The 23,229-nt window shown below is 34.8% G+C and overlaps 1 protein-coding gene across 2 annotated transcripts in view; it reads left to right on the top strand.

Moving 5' to 3' along the window:
- Positions 1-23,229, top strand: part of ATRNL1 (attractin like 1) — an 804,411-nt gene that overhangs the window by 110,992 nt on the left and 670,190 nt on the right. The window lies entirely within an intron of this gene.

A 23,229-nucleotide genomic window follows, 5' to 3' on the forward strand; every position in this document is an offset into this window, starting at 1 on the left:
TGCCACCAAGGGACAGTTATAACTTTAAGTGCATTTATTAGAAAAGATTTTTATTTTTATTTTATTTTATTTTTTTTTAAAGATTTTATTTATTTGACAGAGAGAGACCCAGCGAGAGAGGGAATACAAGCAGGGGGAGTGGGAGAGGGAGAAGCAGGCTTCCCACTGAGCAGGAAGCCAGATGCGGGGCTCGATCCCAGGACCCTGGGATCATGACCTGAGCTGAAGGCAGATGCTTAATGACTGAGCCACCCAGGCGCCCCTAGAAAAGATTTTTAAAAAGCCTGAGAATCAGTGGTATAAACATAACCTCAAGAAATTAGAAAAAGGATAGCAGATTAGTCCCAAAAGTAGAAAATGTAAAGATAGGAAAAAGGAAGAGAATATGAGATAACATAAATTAACAAAATACAAGAGAAACATGATAAAGATGATCCATATAGTTACCAAAAATCAACAAAGTTGGTTGTTTGGAAAACGGTAACTTTTTTAAAAGCAGTACAATTTATGTTACCATAGGAACATTAACACCTATGGAGTAAATGCAATGGCATGTATACAGGAATTTTACACAGAAAATTATAAAACCTTATTTAAGTGAGAAATAAATAAGATAAATGGAAGTTACATTATGATAATTGTAATAAAAATTGAATAGTATATAGATGTCTATTTTTTTTTTAAGATTTTATTTATTTATTTGAGAGAGAGCATGCGTGCGTGCACTTGCATGAGCTGGGGCCGGGCGGGGTGGGGCGGGGATGTGAGGAGCAAAGGGAGAGGGAGAGAGACAAGCAGACTCCTTGCTGAGTGGGGAGCTGGATGCAGGGCTTGATCCCAGGACTCCAAGATCATGATGTGAGCCAAAGGCAGACGCTTAACTGCCTGAGCCACCCAGGCACCCCTGTAGAGATGTCTATTTTGCTCAAATTGATCTGTAAATTTAATGTAATCCCAAACAAAATGATAGCAAGTATTTTTTAAAAGTTAACATGCATATTCCAAAATTTATATGAAAATGCAAATGACAACCATAGCTGAAACAAAGTTTAAGAAGAACAAAGCTAGAGGACTTCTCTACCAGATCTCATGATTTTGAAGCTATCGTAATTAAGTGTTGTTGCAAAGATAGGGAAGTAGACCAATGTGGCAAATAGGAGTTCCATAGGCAGACCTACACATTTGTGGGCATTTAATTTATGACAAAGTTGAACTACAGAACTGTTTTTATGATAAATTATTGTGGGCCAGTAAGATATACAATTGAAAAAAATGAATATTGGGCCCTGCTTCACGCCATACACAAAAATTAGTTTCAGATCAATTGTGGATCCAAATATGGAAGGTAAAATAGTAAGTATTGTACAAGATGACACAGGCAAATATCTTTATATCATTGGTAAAGAAAGACTTCTAAGGTAAATTTAAATACTTTTTTTTTAAGATTTTATTTATTTATTTGACAGAGAGAGCACAAGCAGGGGGAGGTGCAGAGGCAGAGGGAGAAGCAAGCTCCCCACTGAGCAGGGAGCCCGATGCAGGCCTCAATCCCAGGACCCTGGGATCATGACCTGAGTGAAGGCAGCCACTTAACTGACTGAGCCACCCAAGCGCCCCTTAAATACTTATTATTTAAATACTATTAATAAATGAGAAGTGATACACTGAACTATATATGTTTAAAAATATCTAAAAATCAGAAGGTGAAAAGGCAAGCTGCGTTGGGGGAGGTATTTCCAACACAGGAAGCCAACAAAGGTCTCTCTCATCCTGAAAATATAGGGAAGCACTACAAATCAATAAGAAAATGTCAGATAACTCAATAGAAAATGTGTAAGAATCTTGAACAGGTACTTCACAAAAATTGATATTTGGGTGGCCAAAATACATATTAAAATGTGCTCAACTTTATTAGTCCCTAGGACAATTTAAATTAAGACAACATTGACATACCACCACCACACATCCACTGAAATGGCTAAAATTTACCAGACTGCTAATATCAAATGTGTATAAACTGGTTTGAATTACTCTGAAAAAATCTTTTGACAGTTTCTGCTAAATATGAATACACTCGCACTCAGAATGTATGAATCCTTTGAAATAGTTATTCTAGTTATATATCCAACAAATGCATATATTGTGCACTGTAGTCATATAGAATAGTATTCATGACAGCTTATTTATAATAATCAATAATTGGAAACAGGTGAAATATCTGTCATCGGTTCAAATGGATAAGTTATATGTTCTTACAATGGAATGCTATGCAATAATGAAAATGAAAGAATCATCTCTGTATGCATCCATGCAGTTGTATCTCACCAAAATAATGTTGACCAAAAGAAGTCAGACACAAGAATATAGTATGATTCCACTTAAATGAAGTTAACACTAAGAAAAATTAATCTATGGTCTTAGAAGTTGTAACTGGGATTGTCTTAGTCTAAGAAGAATTAAGTAGTGATTGGGATGAGCAACAGGGAAGCTTCTGGAGTGGTTACACATATATGTTCACTTTGTGATAACTCATTGAACTTATACCCTTAAAATATGTATACTTTTTGGTATGTATGTTGCAGGTCATAAAAGTTTATTTAAAAATAGAAATCTGTATTTGATTTGACTTCATAGGTTTAATATTATATGCTTATGGTTTATAATAACTGGAATAATAAAAAAGGGTCAATTTAAAAAAAAAATATTTATTTATTTGTCAGAGAGAGAGAGAGCCCAAGCAGGGGGAATGGCAAGCAGAGGGAGAAGCAGGCTCCCCGCCGAGTAAGGAGCCTGATGTGGGACTTGATCCTAGGGCCCTGGGATCACGACCTGAGTCAAGGCTGACATTTAACCGACTGAGCCACCCAGGAGTCCCGAGAGGGTCAATTTTTAATATATAGTTACCAAAATACATTTTTTTTTTGCCATTGTTAGAAGAGGATTGAGACATAAAAGTTCTGATACACCCAAAACCATGGCTGCTACCCCACTACTTCAGGACTAGTTGAGTCTGCTTTCTTTACATTAAGAATAAAGGAGAACAAACATCCTGTATTTATAGGAATTCTCATTTCTCAGAAATGATTCCTTTTATGTTGTTGGAATGTACTATTCATTGGCATCATCATTTAAAAGATTTAAAACTTTGCTGTAATGATTTTGGGTACTAGGGCCATTGTGGTCTTGATTTCTTAGCCTTGTTAGATACGGTATCTCATAACATTCTTTGCACATACATATTTGTAGAACTTACGGGAGGAGGCTTTTCTGTGGTAGTGGAAACCTCAGATTTTCTAGACATCTTGTTGAGGTCATTTCCTCTACTGCTGTGTTCTTTTAACCTGTGAAAAAGCCCAATAAGTTTTAACACATAAGGAACATATTAAACATTATTATTTACAACTTACAGCTGTAATGATCAACTAAGTAATTTTTTTTTCATTTTTTTCAAGTGGAAGAAAACAGATTTCAGCTATAATTCTAGAAATATTAAAAGGTTACGTATAAGTCTAATGATAATGCTTCTGTGGTACTATATTAATTCTGTACTTTAAAAAAATCTTTGAAATTACGTTTACCTAAAATGTGTTTTTATAGTGATGCTACGTCTGATTGCCTAAAATGAGTTATTTTACATTCTTAAATTTGATATAATGTGAGTTATTTTTACATTGAAGGATTCAAAACTATTTTATTAAATTATTGAGTTTTTGTGATTTCTCTAAAATTTTAGCTGTCAGGTTTTGGAAGGTGATACAGGACAATTTTATAAATGTTATTAGTTAACTTTTAGTGAATATTGATGAACATGACATTCATGGTGTTCATCCTTGCTTATTTCTCTTCATGATGAGTATCTGAAATCTTTTCAACAAAATTGTTGACTCTGTATCAAGTACTGTGTTGGGAATAATTTTAAGATATTCTCAGTAAGGAAGACAGATAGTTTAAAATTTTATGGTTCATGTATATTTGGGAAGTAATAGAAATACACATATATATGTATAAAGAAATAGTATAGCAGATTTATTAAAATGAACAAAATACATAGGCAAAAAGATTTTTGTCTTTATAAACATCATAATATGTTATGGGATTTGGAATTTCCTTTTAAGGTAATTTTGAGATGTGTAGTACTTACTTTTTTCTAGTGCTCTTTTATAAACTGGGAAATATTGCATATGGTATCTGAAAGCATACGTTTATAGTTTTACAATAATAATGAAGTAAATACCTTCTCTACCTGAGCTACGTAAGAGGACATTACAGTACCCCCATCATGTGTGACTCCATGATGGCATTCCCTTCATTATCCCTGAAAGAGATAAGCATTATTCTTAATATTGTGTTAATTATTTCCTTGCTTTCCATTTTTTTTTATATGTATTTGCAAGCAAATCACTCATTTAGTTTGTCTGTTTCTGAATTTTGCATCTATTGTTAAACATTGTATGCTTTCCTTAGAGATCTTTTTTAAAATCAAATTTATGTGTTAGAGATATATTTTAATGGGGGGAGGTAGATAATAAAAATGGAAATAAATAAAATGTATTTAAATGGTAATAAGTTCTATGGAGGAAACAGAAAGAATGGAAAGAGGATGAGTTTTAGGTTGCTGCATTTAAATAGGGTAGTGAGAGAAGACATCACGAGGACCATATGTGAGGAAAGACCTGAAAGAGGTTAGAGAGGGATCCATGCCAGAATCTGAGGGGCAAGTGGAAAGGTAGTGCAAAAACCTTGAAATGGGAATATGCTTATCATTTGGAATAGCAAGGTGGCCAGTATAGCTGGAGTAAAGGGTCTTAGAGTGGGTTGGGTGAAATGGTGGAAAATGACCTTAAAGTGGTATTTGGGAACACTGTCACATAGTCATTGAGCTCAGTATAAGGATTTTGACTTTAATACCAATATGGGAAGCCATTGGAGGGTTTTGAATAGAGATGTGAGATGTTCTGCCTTAGGTTTTTACGGGATCACTTTGGCTGCTGTGTTGTGATTATGATGCAAGAGCAGAAGCAAGAACACCATTTAGGAGGTTATTGTAGTAATCTAAGAAACAGATGATAGCATCTGGGACCAAGGAGGCAATGTGTAAATGATGATAATTGGTTGGATTCTGAATATATTTTGAAGGTAGAGCCAAGAGAGATTGCATAGACTAAGGGATTGGAAATAGATTGGAAGAGAGAACAAGTGAAAGAGGAATTAGGTTTTTGGCCTGAAGACCTGAAAGTATGGAGTCGGCATTAATGGAGATGATGAATTTTGTGAGAGGACTAAGTTCGGTGTAGAGGAAGATTAGAAGCTCAGTGTTAGATATATTTAATTTGAGATAGAGACTACACATCCTAGTGGATATGTTAAACAGGTGGCTAGATATCGGAGTTTGGGCATCTGGACACTAATTTCCTGGCCAGAGAAGTAAGGATAAATAATCAGAAAAGGAGACAGAATGAGCAGTTAATGACTCAGCAGGAAAACCAGGGAAGTATATATATGTTCTAGAAGCCAAGAGTGTGTTGCAAAGGAGGGAGAAAGTTTGTCACCCATCAGAAGCTGCTGATGGGTGAAGAAATATAAGAATTGAGAAATGTGCATGGGATCAGGCAAACTGGAGTTTTTTGGTGATGTAAGTTCCACTGGAGTGGTAGAATGAAATTCTGATTAGCATGGATTCTAGGCAGGATGGAAGAGGATTTGGAGAAAAGTACTGGTAAATTTTCTGCGGAGTTTCATTTAAAGGGAGAGAGAGAAATAGGGTAATGGTGGGTAAAGGAGGTGGGGACAAAAGAGTTTTTTTTTTTTTTTAAGTTTGGAGAAATATTTGTTTTTTGGCTTATAGGGAAGATCAATAAGACATAAAACAAACAAACAAACAAACAAAACAACCCAATTATGCCAGAGGGAAGAATTTGCTAGAGGGAAGTACTTAGAACAAGTAGCTGTGGGATCCAGTGAACACAAATAGTGAGGATAGCTTTTAGGAGCATAGACATTTTATCATAGGAATAGGAGAAAAGGCAGGTTATATGAATATGGTTGCAAGCAAATGGGTAGAGGTGGCGAGAACTTGTGAAGATTTTGATTCTTTTTTATTCTTAATGAAATAGTGAAGATATCAGTTGGGAGAGAATGGGGGATATTTAGGAGGGTGGAGGGATGGGCAAAATGGATGAGGGGAAGTGGGAAATACAGGCTTTCTGTTATGGAGTGTATAAGTCTATGGAAATAAAAAGTACAGCATAGGGAATATAGTCAATGGTATTGTAATAGTGTTGTTCAGTGACAAATGGTAGCTACACTTGTGGTGAGCATAGCATAAGGTATAGAGCTGTTGAATCACTGTGTTACACACCTGAAACGAATGTAATGTTTTGTGTTAATTATACTAAAAAAAAAGAATTGGGGATATTTATTAGAGGTTTGAGGTTTGAGGAGAGAAGATGAAGTATGAAATGATCATTTAGGAGGAAAGTAGGGAAGTATGGTAGAATTGCTGGCAGAGTTGTAGTCTTGTGTGAGAGATATGTAATGTGTGAAAATAGATCATTTTTATATTTTCTTTTCTGTGGATTGTATTTGGAATGTACCAAGTTTTGCTATTATGAACAATTATAGTATATATGTTCTTGTTTAGTCTTCTCTTGTTTCATATACAGGTTTCTCTAAGCTATTTCCTTAGTATTATAAATGCTTGGTCATAGGCAATGTCATGCTCAATTTTACCCAACTATACTTCAACATCATTTTACTAATTTATACTCTTACCAGTCGTGAGTGGGAGTTTCCAGTTCTCTACAATTTCTCCAAAATGTGTTTGAGTTTTAAAATAAATTTTGTCAAAATGATGGGTATGAAATGGTGTCCCCATTTGGTTTTCATTTGCATTTCCCTGATTACTAATGAGGTGGAACATCTTTTCATGTTTATTGTCTGTATATTTCTTCTTCTTGTTTTGTCATATTGGTTTTTTTGTGTATCCTTCTTTTTGATATTAATCCTTTGTTAGTTTTATACTTTGCAAACCTGCTCTCTCCCAGATTGTGGATTTTCATTCTGCTCTTTGTATAATGTTGTTTAATGAACAGAACTTTTTAATTTAAATATAGAAATGATCAATCTTTTATGGGTTATATTTTGTGTTTTGCATAAATAATACTTCCCTACCTCAATATTTTCTATATTTCCTACCATCATTTTATAGTTTTGCCCCTCACATTCGGTTTTAATCCAACTGGGTAGGGATCCATTTTTTTTTTTTTTTTTTGATGTGGATATCTATTTGTCCCAGACCATTCCTTTAATTGTCTGTAATACTAATAAATATTTGTTAGAATTATTGCTAGGTGTTTGGTATTTTTTATACTTTTCTAAATGCTATCTCTATTAGTTTTTGAAGGGTGAGATAACAAATTATCACAAATTTATCCTCTCACAATTCTGTAGGCTAGATGTCAGAATGGAAATCAAGGTGTCAGCTGGGCCATACTTTCTCTAAAGGCTCTGGGGAAAAATCCTCTTACCTTTTCTAGCATCTGGTAACTCTGGGCAATCGTGGGTGTTCTTTGGTTGTAACTGCATTCATCCACTCTAATCTCTGCCTCTGTCTTCCCATTGCCTTCTTCCTGTGTGTGTGTGTGTGTGTGTGTGTTTTCTAATGGCCTTCTTATAAAGACATCAATCACTGGACTTAGGGCCCACTCTAATCTGGTGAGACCTCATTTTACTTAGCTAATTAAGTCTGCAAACACTATTTCCAAATAAGGTCTCATTCTGAGGTCGAGGTAGACACGAGTTTTGGGAGATGCTATTCAACCAGTATATTATCTTTTTATTTCTTTTTGGGCTGATATATGGAGATGCAGTTTTTTATATTACTTTTATGTCTAACAACTTGCTGTATTTTAATAACTTATGTGTAGATATTTTTCAGTTTTTTATAATAGATGATCAGATTATATGCAAATAATGGTAGTTTTGTTTCTTCCTTTCTGGGTCTTACAGCTTTTAATTTTTCTTACCTTATCATTTCAGCAACAACCTCCAGTTCAGTGTTGAATAGAAGTTAACAGGCATCCATTATTAGTTCTGAGCTTTAATGAAATGTTTTTGGTGTTTCTCCAGTAAGAATGATGTTCACTGTGGGTTTTGTAGATGTTGTTAAGAGCCTTTTTTTTCCTGGTTTGCTAAGGGTTTATATCATGAATGAATGGATTTTATCAAAGGTATTTTGGGGGGGATGATTATCTGATTTTTCTACTAAATAATTTACTGTGGGTAATTATTTTAATTATGTTATTATTAACCTAATTTGGGTTGAGTCAAATTTGGTCAATATGTATTATTTTTTGGCTTGCTAACATTTTGATAAGCATTTTTGCACTGATATCAGTAGATTTGCATGTGGTTTTCTTGCATATTCTTGTCAGCTGTCTGGTGGTAAGGTTATGTGGGGTGCATAAAATGGGTTGGGGACTATTCCTTTTCATACTTTGGAACAGTATGTGTAAGACTGGGAGTATTTTTTCCTGAATATTTTATGGTGATAACCTTCAAATCAAGTGTTAGAAAACAACTTTATGTTTAGAATTTAGGTACTAAGTCCAACATATGTAATGGTTATAAACCTATTTAGATGCTGTAATTAATTCTTAAGTTTTGATGAGATATATTTTTAGGAATTTATCCAAGAAATCAATGTCTTCTGTTGAATTGTTATAGAGGTGTTCATTATGTTCACTTAGAATCTTTAATATCAGCAGCATTTGTAGTTATGTTCCCTTTTAATTATTTTTAAGCACTATCTGCAACTATCTACTTAATAACCATCTATTATCTATAATTTATTATTTTTTTCTCAACTAAGAGTGAGTTGTTGACATGATGCCCTTTAAATCTAAATATTTTTATATGTGTTTACTAAAAAACAAGGACATTCTCTCCCATAACCACAATGTAGGTATCAAATTTAGGAAATAACATTAATAGAATTTATAATCTAATCTACACATTTTATTTATCTTTCCCAATGGTCCTATTATCTTTTATTAAAAAGATAACACTTTTTTTATTGCTGAATTTGATTTCTTAATCAATTTTGCATGTATGTTCACATGTGAAATTGCCTGTGGTTTTCCCTTCTTACACTATCCTGCTTAGGTTTTGATATTTTTTTCCTTGCCAGGTTTGGATATCCTTTCCCGATCCAGGATTATATCTAAAATCATACATGCATTTAGTGGTCATGCCTTTTTAGTCTTTTTAAATCTGGGACAACTTCAGTCTTTCTCTTGAAGAGTGTACCCAATCTGGGATGTTTCCTTGTGATTAGATTCAGGTTTTTAATTTTTGGTAGAATACCAAAATGTTTCCTTCTATGTTTTTTTTTAAACAATTTTTATTGACGTAAAATTCATATAACAATATTCTCCATTTTAGCCTTTTTTAAAGTATATAATTCAGTGGTTTTAGTATATTTATGTTTTACAACCATCATTACTAATTCCAGAATATTTCCATCACCCCAAAAGAAATCATATACCTCCCTAAACACTCTTCCTCCATCTCCTAGAAACCACTAATCTACTTTCTGTCTCTAGATTTGCCTATTTTTGATATTCATATAAAAGGAATATACAATATATGGCCTTTTGTGTCTGGTTTCTTTCACTTAGCATAATATTTTCAGACTTCATCCACACTGTGGTATGTTTTAATACTTCATTCTTTTTATAGCTGAATAATATTTCACTGTATGAATATACCACATATTGCTTATCCACTCATGAGTTGATGGGACATTTGGGTTGTTTTCATGTTAGGATATCATGAATGAGGCTGCTATGAACATTCCTGTAGAGGTTAACTTTTATATATTGGTTAAAGTGGTGGTTAAAATGGTTCCAGTTTTCTCAACTGTAAAGACACAGTTTTTCTTTTAAACACCTGTGGAGAGATACTTTTAGACTATGTAAGTATTCTGTTTCTTATTTTTACCTAATAGTTTTTTATTTTTTTTAATTAATTAATTTTTTTTAAAGATTTTATTTATTTATTTGACAGAGTGAGACACAGCAAGAGAAGGAACACAAGCAGGGGGAGGGGGAGAGGGAGAAGGAGGCTTCCCGCTGAGCAGGGAGCCTGATGCGGGGCTCTATTCCCAGGACTCTGAGATCATGACCTGAGCCTAAGGCAGACGCTTAATGACTGAGCCACCCAGGCGCCCCTACCTAATAGTTTTAACATCCACTGATCATTCTTGTGAGAACGTTATTAACGATGGTTACTGAATGGTGATATTTAATTTTATTATTCCTTCTAAATCACCCTGAATTTTTCTTTATTTTGTTAAATGTTTTATAATGAATTACCATTTTTCTTTATTTTGCTGCTCAAAGTGTCCCACATTTGGCCACTGTGAGCTCCTTTCAGCCAGGCTACTGTGTTCTTTAGATGTGTCCTTATTGTCTTTGTGCACTCCTCCACTTTCTGGCACACATACAAAAAAAATTCCTTTCACATCTTGTTCTTTCCCTGCTGGAATAAGTAGTTTTCCCAAGGAACCCACATTCCTTTTAGTGGAGAATAGCGTTTAAAAACCAAGATTAGGGCACTAGGTTTGTTTATTGCTTTTTTGATGTTTACAGATCCTCTCAGAAGATAGAGCCAGAAAATATGCAAACACACATCTATATCTATTTATAGAGACAGGTATATATCTCTGCCTCTATATATCTGTTGGTCGCCTAAACCCTGTCTGTCTAAACTGCATAATGATGCAGTACAACATCACAGGATTTATTCTAGCCTTCCTCTCTTCCACATTTGTAAACGCCTTCTGACAGTGAGAAACCTGGATCAAAAGATATCTTTGATTCTTTCATTGGAGTTTTGTAATTTTTGTTACATAGATCTTATACATATTTTGTTAGATTTATGCCTATTTTATTTTTTGGTGCTAATATAAATGGCGTGTGTCTTTAATTTGAAGTATTCATTATTCATTGCTGGTATATAAGAAAGCAATTGACTTTAGTTTATTTTTTTTCAAGATTTTATTTATTTATTTGAGAGAGAGAATGAGATAGAGAGAGCATGAGAGGGGGGAGGGGCAGAGGGAGAAGCAGACTCCCCGCTGAGCAGGGAGCCCGATGCGGGACTCGATCCCAGGACTCCGGGATCATGACTTGAGCCGAAGGCAGTCGCTTAACCGAGCCACCCAGGCGCCCTGACTTTAGTTTATTAACCTTGTATTCCTCACCTTGCTATAATCACTTAGTTCCAGGGATTTTCTGGTTGATTCTTTGGGATTTTCTCCATAGACAATCATGTCATCTGTGAGCAAATACAGTTTTATTTATTCCTTTCCATTTTGTGCATCTTTTATTTCCTTTCCTTATCTTACTGCATTGGTTAGAACTTCCAGTATAATGTTGAATAGGGGTGGTTAGAGAATGCTTTTTGCCTTATTCTTTTTCTTAGAAAGAAAACATCTAATTTCTAACTGTTATGTCTGATATATGTGTGTGTGTGTGTGTGCGTGTATGTTTTTTTTTTTTTTTTTTTTTTTGGGTAGATTTTCTTTATCCAACTGAGGAAGTTCCCATCTATTCCTAGTTTGCTGAGAGTTTTTATCATGAATAGATGCTGGATTTTATCAAGTGATTTTTCTGTATCTGTTGATATGATCATATGATTATTCTTTATCCTATTGATGTGATAGATTACATCACTTGACCTTCAAATGTTTAATCAGCCTTGCATACTTGGATAAATCTTATCTGCTTAATCATTAGATTAAAAATATTTTTAACTTAAATTTCTCTCTAGTAACTGAATATTTTTTCCTTGATCCATATATTTCCTTTACTATTTACTAGATAGTGTTTATTTTGTAAAAAGAGATCATAGACCACTAGAATTTAAAAGGGAAATGTGCTATATTTTGTTTAAAAACATTCAACTTGATTTCCGCCCCCTTCATTCTTCCTCTCCAATCGGAGGGGGAGACGAACCATGAGAGACGATGGACTCTGAAAAACAAACTGAGGGTTCTAGAGGGGAGGGGGGTGGGAGGATGGGTTAGCCTGGTGATGGGTATTAAAGAGCGCATGTTCTGCATGGAGCATGGGGTGTTATACACAAACAATGAATCATGGAACACTACATCAAAAACTAATGATGTAATGTATGGTGATGAACATAACAATAAAAAATTAAAAAAACCCATTCAACTTGAAAGTGCTCTATATTTGACAGTGATATAATTTTGTATATATGCTGCTGAAGTGAGCACAACAGTTGTATAATTTTGAATCTATAGATTTCTTTTGAAACCAGAAAGGCTTAGGAAAGAATGAGAGTCAAATTTTAGATTAAGCCATCTGTAGTAGTTTATTACAAAAGCCCAATATTCTTTCTTTTACAGCCTTATTGAGATGTAATTCATATACCATAAAATTCACCCATTTAAAGTACACTATTCAATGTTTTTTAGTGTAATTCACTGAATTGTCCAGTCATCACCACAAATTTAGAACCATTTTATTCCCACAAAAGGAAACCCTATACTTATTAGTAGTCACTCCTCATTTCCCCTCAAACCCACAAAGCTCTAGGTAAGCTCTATTCTACTTTCTGTCTCTATAGATTTTTCTTCTGGATTTATAAATGAATGATACAATATGTGTTTTTTTTTTTTTTTAAATAGTGGGCTTCTTTAAGCATAAGTGAGAGCATGATTTCATATTGTAGAATGTATCAGCAGTATATTTCTTTTTTTTGTTAAAATATATTCCATTGTATGGATAAACCACATTTTATTTATCCACTTGTCAGCTGATGGAAATTGGGATGTTTCTACTTTTTAGCTATTGCTAATAATACTTCTATGAACATTTGTGTACACATTTTTGTGTAGAAGTTTGTTTTCATTGCTCTTGGGTATATATCTAGGAGTGAATTTGCCAGCCTAGAGTTACTCTACATTTAAATTTTTAAGGAGGGGCGCCTGGGTGGCTCAGTCGTTAGGCGTCCGCCTTTGGCTCAGGTCATGATCCCAGGGTACTGGGATCGAGCCCCGCATGGAGCCCGCATGGAGCCCCGCATGGAGCCCCGCATGGAGCCCCGCATCGAGCCCCGCATCAGGCTCCCTGCTCCGCGGGAAGCCTGCTTCTCTCTCTGCCACTCCCCCTGCTTGTTTTCCTGTTCTCACTATCTCTCTCTCTGTGTCAAATAAATAAATAAAATCTTTTTTTTTTTTTAAGATTTTATTTATTTATTTGAGACAGAATGAGAGAGAGAGAGCACGCACATGAGAGGGGGGAGGGTCCGAGGGAGAAGCAGACTCCCCGCCGAGCAGGGAGCCCGATGCGGGACTCGATCCCGGGACTCCAGGGTCATGACCTGAGCCGAAGGCAGTCGCTTAACCAACTGAGCCACCCAGGCGCCCATAAATAAAATCTTAAACCAAAAAAAAAATTTTTTTTAAGGAATAGCCGGACTGTTTTCCAAAGTGGCCACACCGTTTTACATTTCCACCAGCAGTGAATGAGGATTCTAATTTCTCCATATCCTTGCCAAGACTTATTATTGTCAAACATTTTGATTACAGCTACCCTAGTGGGTATGAAATGGTATCTTCATTATAGTTTTGATTTGCGTTGTTAAAATGGCTGTTCAGATTAACCATCTTTTCATGTGCTTATTGGCCATTTATATAGCTGCCTTGGAGAAATGTCTATTAGGATCCTTTGCCCATTATTTAATTTGATTTTTGTCTGTTTTTTATTGAGTTAGGAGGTCTTTATATATTCTAGGTGTAAGTCCCTTTATCAATTATATGAGTTGCAAATATTTCTCCCATTATGTTTGTTATTTTTCACTTAGTTTATAGTGTTCTTTGAAGCTCAGAATTTTTAAATTTTGATGACATCCAATTTGTTATATATTTTGTCACTTATGCTTTTGGTGTTAGATAATATCTAAGAATCTGTTGCCTAACCCCATGCCAGGAATATTTACTTCTGTATTTTCTTCTATGAGTTTTATATTTTTAGCTCTTAAATTTAGGCCTTTTATCCATTCTGAGTTAATTTTTATCTATATTGTGAGAGAGGAGTTCTTTTTTCTTTTTTCATGTAGATATCCACTTGTCCTAGAAACTTGTTGGAAAGAGTATTCTTTCCTTTACTTGAATTTATAATTCTTTGAATTGGCTATTATGGTCCCTTGAATTTCCATATGAAGTTTAAGATCAGCCTGTCAATTTCAAAATGAAACAAAACTCCAGGTGGGATTTTTATGGGGAATGAGTTGAATTTATAGATCAAATTATAGAGTATGGCCATCTTTTTTTTTTTTTTAAGATTTTATTTATTTATTTGAGAGAGAGAGAATGAGAGACAGAGAGCACGAGAGGGAAGAGGGCAGAGGGAGAAGCAGACCCCCTGCTGAGCAGGGAGCGCAATGTGGGACTCGATCCCGGGACTCCAGGATCATGACCTGAGCCGAAGGCAGTCGCTTAACCAACTGAGCCACCCAGGTGCCCCGAGTATGGCCATCTTAACAGTATTTTGTTTTCCAATCCATGAAAATGGGCTGTCTTTCCATTTAGTTAGGCCATCTTTAATTTCTTTCCTTAATATTTTTTTAAATTTTTACAGTATAAGTTTTATACTTGCTTTGCTAAATTTATTCCAAAATATTTTATTCTTTTTGATACTATTGTCAATTGATTTTTAAATTATTTTTATCTTAGGATTTTGCATTGGTAGGTATAGAAGTTGGTAGGTATAGAAGCTCAACTGATTTTTCTATATTGTTCTTTTACCCCATAGACTTGCTAAACTCATTATTTTATTTTATTTTTTTAAAATTTTATTATGTTATGTTAGTCACCATACAATACATCATTAGTTTTATTTTTTAAAGATTTTATTTATTTATTTGAGAGAGAGAATGAGAGAGAGCATGAGAGGGAAGAGGGTCAGAGGGAGAAGCAGACTCCCCACTGAGCAGGGAGCCCGATGCGGGACTCGATCCCGGGACTCCAGGATCACGACCTGAGCCGAAGGCAGGCGCTTAACCAACTGAGCCACCCAGGCGCCCTACATCATTAGTTTTTGATGTAGTGATCCATGATCCATTGTTTTCATATAACACCCAGTGTTCCATGCAGTACATGCCCTCCTTAATACCCATCACCGGGCTAACCAATCCCCTCTCCTCCCTCCCCTCTAAAACCCTGTTGGTTTCTCAGGTCCATAGTCTCTCATGGTTCATCTCTCCCTCCAATTACCCCCGCTTATTTTTCCCTTCCTTCTCCTAATGTCCTCCATGTTATTCCTTATGTTGCACAAATAAGTGAAACCATATGATAATTGACTTTCTCTGCTTGACTTATTTCACTTAGCATAATCTCCTCCAGTCCCATCCATGTTGATGTAAAAGTTGGGTATTCATCTTTTCTGATGGCTGAGTAATATTCCATTGTATATATGGACCACATCTTCTTTATCCATTCATCTGTTGAAGGGCATCTCAGCTCTTTCCACAGTTTGGCTATTGCGGACATTGCTGCTATGAACATTGGGGTGCATATGGCCCTTCTTTTCACTACATCTGTGTCTTTGGGGTAAATACCCAGTAGTGCAATTGCTGGGTCATAGGGTAGCTCTATTTGTAAATTTTTGAGGAACCTCCACACTCTTTTCCAAAGTGGCTGTACCAACTTGCATTCCCACCAACAGTGTAAGAGGGTTCCCCTCTCTCCACAACCTCTCCAACATTTGTTGTTTCTTTCCCTGTCCATTTTTGCCATTCTAACTGGTGTAAGGTGGTATCTCAGTATGGTTTTGATTTGGATTTCCCTGATGGCTAATGATGATGAACATTTTTTCATGTGTCTGTTAGCCATTTGTATGTTTTTTTCAGAGAAGTGTCTGTTCATCTCTTCTGCCCACTTTTTGACTTGACTATTTGTCAGATTGGTAGTCATGTGCCTTCTTTCATTCTTGATTTTATTTTTTAAAAGATTTTGTTTATTTATTTGAGATAGAGGAAGCAAGAGAGAGCGAGCAACGAGCTGGCGGGAGGAGCAGGGGGAGTGGGAGAAGCAGACTCCCTGATGAACAGAGAGCCTGACCTGGGCTCAATCCCGGGATCCGAGATCATGACCTGAGCCAAAGGCAGATACTTAGCTGAGCCACCCAGGCACCCCTCATTCTTGATTTTAATAATTTGAGTTTTCTGTCTCCTTTTATTCTTGTTCACTATACCTAAGGGTTTGTCAATTTTTTTTTTTTTTTTTTGTCTTTTAAAAGAAAGAACTTTTGGCTTCATTGATTCTATTGTTTTTCCAGTCTATTTTATATTATATTATTTCCTGTTCTAATCTTTTTTATCTTAAAATTCTTTTTGTTATAGGTTTGGTTTCCCTTTTGTCCAGTCCCTTTTGGTTGAAGTTTAAGTAATTGAATTCTCATTTTTTCTTCAAATACATATGTCTGCAAATGTAGATTTCCCTCTAAAGTATTGCTTTTGGTGTATTCCATGTTTCATTCATCTCAAAGTATTTTCTAAAATGCTTGGATTTTTTTTCTTTTTTCTTTGACCCATTTATTATTTTGGAGTTTTTGTTTCATTTCCACATATATGTGATTTTCTCAAATAACTTCCTTTTTGTTTTAATTATTTTAATTCCAGTATGGTTAACATTCAGTGTTATTCAGGTTACAGTATAGTGATTCAGCAATTCCATACATCACCTGTGCCCATCATGACAAGTGCACTCCTTAATTCCCATCATCTAGTTAATCCATCCCTTCACACCTTCCCCTCTGGTAACCAACAGTTTCTTCTCTATATAGTTAAGAGTCTGTTTCTTGGTTTGTTTCTTTCTCTCTCTCTCTTTCTCTTTTTTTCCTGTGCTTGTTTTGTTTCTTAAATTCCACATATGAGTGGAATCATATGGTATTTGTCTTTCTCTGACTTATTTCACTTAGCATTATACTCTGTAGCTCCATTAATGTCATTGCAAATGGCAAGATTTCATTCTTTTTTATGGCTGAATAATATTCCATTGTGTACATATACCACATCTTTATCTATTCATCTATTGGTAGACACTTGGGCTGCTTCCATAATTTGGCTATTGTATCCTAAATAATTTCTGTTATTTATTTTTAATATAATTCCACTGTGGTCAGAGAGCATACTTTGTATGATTTTAACACTTTTAAATTTACTTAGGCTTATTTTATGACCTAGCATTTGGTCAGTCCTAGAGAATGTTACATGTACACCTGCAAAGAATGTGTATATTGGTGTTGTTGGCTACAGTGTTCTCCATATGTCTGTAAATTCTAGTTGGTTTGTGGTATTATTCAGGTATTCTATTTCTTTGTTTATCATATAGTTCAATCCACTTTTGAAAGTGAACATTGAAGTGTGCTACTATTACTGATTTATCTATTTCTTGTATTCTGTGCATTTTGCCTCATTTTGGGGGGGTTCTGTTGTAAAGTCATATATGTTTATAATTACCATATCTTCTTGATGGACTGATCCTTTTATCACTGTGAAATGTTACTATTGAAGTCTGGGAACATTTTTGTTTTAATGTCTATTTTGTTTGATGTTATTATAGCCATTCCAGCTTTCTTATGTTTATTGTCTGCATAATATCTTTTTAAAAACTCTTTTCTTAATATAGTCGTACCTTTCCATCTAAAATAAGTCTCCTAGAGAGAGCGTATAGTTGGTACCCTTCTTTTTTTTTATCCTGTCTCACAGTCTCTGCCCTTTATTTGTATATTTAATAGCTTTAATTTAATGTTATTTTTGATATAGTTGAATTTGTCTGCCATTTTACTCCTTTTTAAATATCTCATTTGTTATTGTAGATAATGCTTTTTGTTACTCTTTTTTATTGCTTTTTGCATTAAGTAAATATTTTCTAGTGTAACATTTTAATGCTTTAATAGTTTTTAAAAAAATACAGTCATTTTAGTTACTTCTTTAGTGTTGGTTCTAGGGCTTATCATCTATATCTTAACTTACTAGAATATACTTCACTTACCCTAACTTCACTCCAGTGAAATATAAAAATGTTACTCTTATAGAACTCTATTCCCTTTTTCATCTTTTTTTGCACTATTATAATCATATATAATATCTGTATTTGTTGCAAGTTCAAAAATATATTATTATACTAACAATATAATTTTGTCTCTCAAAGAGACAGAGAGAAGAGAAAATATATATTCGTATGTAAATTTGTTATTGAATATTTTTGCGTGCTTCTTTTTCATTTGTTCCTGTTGATTTGCATTACTATTTGGCATCTTACATCAACAGAATTTTGCTTTCATCTGTTACTTTGTGTTGTTATTGTCAAATATATCGCATTTCTATATGTTATCGGTCCAACAATACAATTATATATGTGTTGTTTTATAATAATTGTTTTTCAAATTTATTAGGAAAAGAAAGGAGAAGAAATATGCATTCATACTTTGTTTTATAATTACATAATTGCCTTTTCTAGCACTCTGGTTTGAAATAACTAATCTAAGACTGAAGAACTTCCTTTAATATCTTATAAAGCAGATCTTCCACCAACAAATTTATTAATTTTTATTCATCTGGTAATGTCTTTATCTTGTTTATTTGACATTTTTGACTTGGTTGACATTTTTTTCCAGATTTCTTGAGGTTTAATTGACAGATAAAAATTGTGTATATTTAAGGTATATATGTGATATTTTGATACACATACACATTGGGAAATGATTACCATTGTCAAACTAGTTAACATGTTCATCATCTTATATAGTTCCCATTTTTTTTTGGTGTGTATGGTGAGAATACTTATGATATGCTATCTTAGCAAATTTCAAGTGTAGTAACCATGCTTTACACTAGATCTCCAGAGCTTATTTATCCTGCATAACTGAAATTTTTATGCTTTGACCTACATCTCACCTTTTCGCCCATTCTCAGCCCTTGCAAACCACCATTTTACTTTCTGCTTTTTTGAGTTTGACTTTTTTAGATTCCACATATAAGTGAGATCATGCAGTATTTGTCTTTCTGTGTCTGGCTTATTTCCCTTAGCATAATATTCTCCAGATTCATCTATGTTGTTGTAAATGGCAGGATTTCTTCCTTTTAAAAAGCTGAATAAATGAGATAAATATTTAAATACATAAATATTTATATTGCATTTTCTTTATTCATTCATCTATTGATGGACACTTAAGTTGTTTCCATATCTTGGCTACTATGAATAATGCTTCAGTGAAGGTGAAAGTAAAGATATATTTTTGAGATACTGATTTCATTTCCTTTGGCCATATACCCAGAAGTGGGATTGCTGAATAGTATGATTGCTCTTGGTAGTTCTATTTTTAATTTTTTGAGTAGGCTCTATACTATTTTCCAAATTGATTGTACCAATTTACTTTCCCACCAGTAGTGTACAAGAATTCCTTTTACTCCACATCTTCAGCAACACTTCTTATTTCTTATCTTTTCTATTATAGACATTCTAACAGGTATGAGGTGATATCTCATTTTGTTTTTATTTGCATTTCCCTGATGATTAGGGATGTTGAGCACTTTTTCATTTACCTGATGATAATCTGTGTGTCTTCTTTGGAAAAATATCTATTCATATCATCTGTCCATTGTTTAATTGGATTGTTCCTTTTTTTATTGAGTTTTGCGAGTTTTTATATATTTTGGATATTATATTTTCTCCATTCTGCAAAGCTAGGTCCAGTACTGAGGGCCTCCCATTTTTTCCCCTTGGACAGCGCCTGAAGTGTTCAGGGTTATGCATCTTCTACCAATGCAACAGAGTTGACCCAGCTATCTATGTGTGCTCATGAACCATCTGCAGAAGCTCAAGTGTGCTATGTGGGGGAGGGATTTATGGATTGCTGGGGGCATATTTGTGCTATTTGGGGTATGTCTGCAGGTGATGTATCCTATGAAGTTCATGGGTGGGACTTTTGGTAGAGTTCATGAGATGGTTAGTAGAAATGTTGAGTCTTTGTTGAGTTCTGTGCCCCAGTTGCTGTGAACACCCTTTTTTCTTCCTCTGCCAATCTTATCTTTCTGGGTGGGGTAAGAAAGAAGTGGTCCTCTTGGGCATAATCCTACTTGGCTGTGGAAGCCAGATACGCACTATGTTCTCACTTCCCCCATGGGAGTAATTGTAGGTCGAAGGGGTTTCTCTTGGGATTGAGTGGTGTTGCCTTGGGGGAGAGGTGATGTGGTAATATGATATTGTTCTTCTTACCCTCCTAGAGCCTCCTATTCTTGGAATTTTTGCTTGAAGTGGTCCTGGGACTTCTGGGCTCCCCTAAAAGTACTCTTACCTCTCCATAGTTGATAAAATCTGTTTATGTGGGAGGATGAGGTCAGAAAACTCTTATTCCATCATCATATGTCACTCCCTGTATTTTGACATTTTTTTTTCATTCATCATGTTGTATATGTCATTTCACTGCATTTTGACCTTTATTGTTTCTAATGTGAAGTCAGCTGTTTGTCCTATTGGGGTTCTCTTGTATGCAAAAAAATCTTCCTCTTGCTGCTTTTAAGATTTTCTCTTTCTCCGTGGTCTTCAATGTTTTTACTATTTTATGTCTGAATGTGGTTCTTTCTGTGTTTTTTCCTCCTTGGAGTTCATTGAGCTATTTGGATGTGTATATTAATGTTTTTCTCAAATTCAGGAAGTTGTCAGACATTATTTCTTGAAAATTTTTTACCGCTTTCCCCTCTGCACTAGTATTCTCAGTAAATGTATGTTGTTGCGGTTAGTGGTGTTCTACATTTCTTATGGGCTTTGTTCATTTTCTTCTCTTATTCTTCAGATAGAGGAATCTCTATTTTTCTATCTTCTACTTCATTGATTTTTTTCTTCTGCTTGCTGAAATTTACTATTAGACTTCTGTCATAAACTTAAAAATTTCAACTCTTATACTTTTGAATTCTAGATTTTCTTTTTCTTGGTAATTTCTGTATCTTTTGTTTTATATTTGATAAGACATTGTTATATTTTCCTTTACTTCTTTAAATCTGTTTTCTTTAAGACTGAACATTTATAATAGCTGCTTTGAAGTCTTTTTTGCTTCATCTGTCATCTGGAGTCTCTCTAAGGCAATTCTTTTGCCTGCTTTTTTTCCCCTGTGTATAGGTTACTCTTTCCTGTTTCGTTGCCTGCCATAATTTCCCCTGAGCACTGGACATTTTAGATAACATACTATAGCAACTCTGGATCCCGGTTTTTCCTCCTTTTCTGGAACTGTTGTAATTTTATTTATTTAGTGACTTTGCTGAACTGTTTTAGTGAAGTTGCTCTCTTCCTCCAGTGGATCCTTTGATGTTGTTCCTCAAAGGAAGCAGCCTGGGGATGCACAAAATCGTCCCTGGATGATGGTAATTTTAGCAGGGTTCTCTGACTTTTTCCTCTGACCTCTCTGGTAAGCTATCTGACTCTGCATTACAACCACATGCTAGCCACCACTACTCTGCATTACAATGCTCTGGGGCATAAATTGCTCCTTAGTCTGTTTGAATTCAATTTCAACCCTTTTTCATGGGTAGTCTTTGAGGCCAGTCTTAGAGATTCTGACCCTAGTAGGGCTCTTATTAGCTGTCTTTTTCCCTGCTTTTCTCTGGTGAACTCTGTGTTCTATGTTTTAGCTGATTGTTCTTACGGAGTTGCCACCTTACAACTTAATTGCTTACAATGGAAACCTCCATAGTTTTTGAGAGTGCCCTTAGGCATGAAGTTTCCCACCTTTTGTTACAAATAAACTCAGTTCCCTTGGGAGATCTGTGGTGCTCTCTTTTTCTTAGCCTGCCTCTCCCGTGTGGGGTGGGGTGAGACTCTGTGCCACTACTTTGGAATTGTAGGTGGGGTTAGTAGTCTGTTCCTCCTGGAGTGATACCACTGTGTTCTGTGCAGGCAGTAGATGGGGACGGTGGCCTTTGCTCTTCTCAGCTTGCATAGAACTTCTGTCCTATGACTGATATGGGGTGAAGATTTGTTGGCCCTCAGCCTGCTAGGCCTGAGCGTATAGCTTATACCCTATGAATGGGGGGCTAGGTAGAGGATGAACATTCAGACCTCTCATGCTTTCTCCTGGAATAGAGCTTTTGTCACCCAGAACTGGGGGCCATGAGAAGTATTGGCCGTCTGCTGTTCCTGGTTAGGTGTCAGTGGCCTGGACTAGGAGCTGAGGAATGAAGGAGCTCTCTGTTCTTAGCTTTACCCACCGGGGGCTAAACTTCCTCCATGCTGAACTGGTTGTGTGTGTGTGGTTGGGGAGGATGCTGATATGGGGAAGGATGGGACTAAACAATGTGTTAAATATCATGGACTGCTGCTGTTCTTACTGAAATTCAGTAGACATCCTTGAGTAAATATTTACTTGTTGCTCTCACTAAATTTTTCTGAGAACTTAAATGTCTTTTTTTTTTTTTTTTTGGTAATTTTTACCAATTATAGTTCTCTCCCTATAGAGTTTGTGGAACTCCTTATCTTGCTATTTCGGAAGTCAGCTCCATATTCTTTAAGCATAATTGCTATAGGTTTTTGAGATATATACTATATATACCTTACTCACTATACTATATGTACTGGGTTTACATTCTGATTCTTTTTTAGTAGTAGTGCTTTATTTAGGAATACTTAAGAAGTATTGATTCATATTGATTCATATTGAGTAATGCAGTTTATTATTTATTAGTACATTAAGGTGAAATATAATTGTGAGCATATATTTATAGTACTTTCAGTTAAACTTCAATTAATTAAAAACATTTATATTAATTTGGTGTTTCTCAAAAATGCAGTGTGATTTTACACAATATGGATCTATCTCAAAAATAATCTTGAGCAAAAGAATGTACATACAAATGAATATGATTCTGTTTTATAAAGTACACCGACAACAATACAAATAAAACAAATAATCCTAAAATTGGTATGGAACCACAAAAGAATCAGAACAGTGGTAATCTTTTTAAAAAAAATCTCAGTACTGTTTACTTAGTTGTGTTCATCTTGTGAAAATTTATTGAATTTTAGACTTATGTGCATTTTTATGTATGTTATATTTAAATAAAAACTTAGTGTATTATGAGATCCATATGAATTATTAGTTTTAACTGAATACAATTCAGAGTAAATTTATTATATTCAACTTTCTA

Source organism: Mirounga angustirostris, unplaced genomic scaffold (assembly GCF_029215605.1).
Source record: "Mirounga angustirostris isolate CCGP_5_RB_7025 unplaced genomic scaffold, mMirAng1.0.hap1 SCAF_6, whole genome shotgun sequence".
Taxonomy (NCBI): domain Eukaryota; kingdom Metazoa; phylum Chordata; class Mammalia; order Carnivora; family Phocidae; genus Mirounga; species Mirounga angustirostris.